Below are 1780 nucleotides of genomic sequence, written 5' to 3' on the forward strand. Positions count from 1 at the left end.
CCAGAGTGCTAGGATTACAGGCGTGAGCCACCGCGCCCGGCCGATCCAACAGAATATTTAAAGAGAATATAACTCCACCTAAACAGCTTCAATTAAAAGGGGGAAAAATGGTTCTAAGTACATGTAATCAACAATATAAAAGATAGTTTTTTAATAAAAGGAAAAGTATTAATTATCAAGCATGTTCTAAGGGAAGAAAATACGATTGGTCAGAGAAAAAAATGAGTACATTTGAAAAAAATTACAAAACAATAAAATGTTTTACCCCACTGAATCATATTTTCCATTTTTATAACAAGAAAATGTTCACAATTATCAACTGTATTATTGAATTATAAAATCAGGAACTTACAATGGAAATATCCTCAAATTGTTTTTTTATAAAACAGGTTAACTCACCTGATATCGATCAACCATCAGAAATGCATAGGATTCTGAAAGTTCCTTATCTAAACGACCATCAAACTTCAGTTCTCTTCGCTTCTCTGTAAACTAAATAAAATTAAATCTATAACAACTCTTTAGCTTAGCATGTGATTGTTTTCCAAGAAATCCCAAACCTCCCAAAATAGAAACTATCTCTTCTCTCCCTGTACTTTCCGTCCTTCAATTTTTCCCTCATTTTAACTGGCTCTTTACCCATACAATATAGGCACACAAGCAGTTAGTGGTAAAATTGATGAACACTAGAACACAAACTTCTATTAAAATTTCACCACACTTCAACTTTCCCAAAGATTATAAGTTCATGTTTTAGTTATCTCTGCATCTCCCATTTTACTTAATATGGTATATTGCATCTAGTAGGTGGTTTAATAAATCTTTTGAATGATGAGCTTCTAGACGATAAACTCAATTAGGAAAAAGAAAAATGTTTCATTCCTTTTTAACTATATTCTCAATGCCAAGCATGTAAGATACGCTCCATACATATTTAGAGGATAAACGAGTAACATGGGTACTCTGAACTGTAAGTACTCTAAACTGCTGGTTTTCACATTTAGAAACGAATAGATGTACATTCAAAATATGAAATATCTAACATTTTATATTCAGTATTCAGGCCATTACTGCTCTTCAATATTATAATTAATCTTCAGACTAAATTTTCATATAAAATTAACAAATAATCCCTATCATACCATGAAACCACATCAAACTATCAAGCTTTTAATTTTTCCTGGGAGCCAGTAATATTAACGCCCTTAGGAATCCTTTCAAAGTTAAAAAATTCTGGTAGCACTCAGTTAACCAACTTGTAAAAATATGAAATTAATAGTATTTCATGTCCAACAGAAACCAATACACATCAAATATTTCTAAACGTCTCATCTGTATTACCTTTTCCTAAATGAAAATTCAAAGAATATTCTAATTTGTACATGAAACTTAAGTTCACTAACATTCTCAACTGATACCCTTTATTCACACTTTTTAAATAAGAATTTCTACTAATTATATTAACATAATCTAGCCATCAAGCAATAATTGTTGAAAAAATTAAGCATATCCTAAAGAAATACACATTTGATCCCACTAATTATCTTCCAATTTCAGTATTTAATTAACATGTACAGTACTCAAAGAGAAAGGCCTTATTATGAATTTACAATTAAACTATTTACTGTAAGCTATCCCTGTGTTTCTCATTTTCAGAAAAGTTTTTTTACATAATTGCACTTTTTTTTTTTTTGAGACAGTCTCACTTTGTTGCCCTGGCTAGAGTGAGTGCCGTGGCGTCAGTCAGCCTAGCTCACAGCAACCTCAGACTCCTGGGCTC

At 31.3% G+C, this 1780-nt stretch overlaps 2 protein-coding genes across 2 annotated transcripts in view; both read right to left on the bottom strand.

Moving 5' to 3' along the window:
- FAM208A (family with sequence similarity 208, member A) overlaps window positions 1-1780 on the bottom strand; it is a 56160-nt gene that overhangs the window by 51791 nt on the left and 2589 nt on the right. The gene's annotated exons all lie outside the window — the stretch shown is intronic.
- LOC105805423 (protein FAM208A-like) overlaps window positions 1-1780 on the bottom strand; it is an 8614-nt gene that overhangs the window by 4726 nt on the left and 2108 nt on the right. The gene's annotated exons all lie outside the window — the stretch shown is intronic.

This window comes from Propithecus coquereli, unplaced genomic scaffold (genome assembly GCF_000956105.1).
Source record: "Propithecus coquereli isolate 6110/MARCELLA unplaced genomic scaffold, Pcoq_1.0 Scaffold1, whole genome shotgun sequence".
Classification (NCBI taxonomy): domain Eukaryota; kingdom Metazoa; phylum Chordata; class Mammalia; order Primates; family Indriidae; genus Propithecus; species Propithecus coquereli.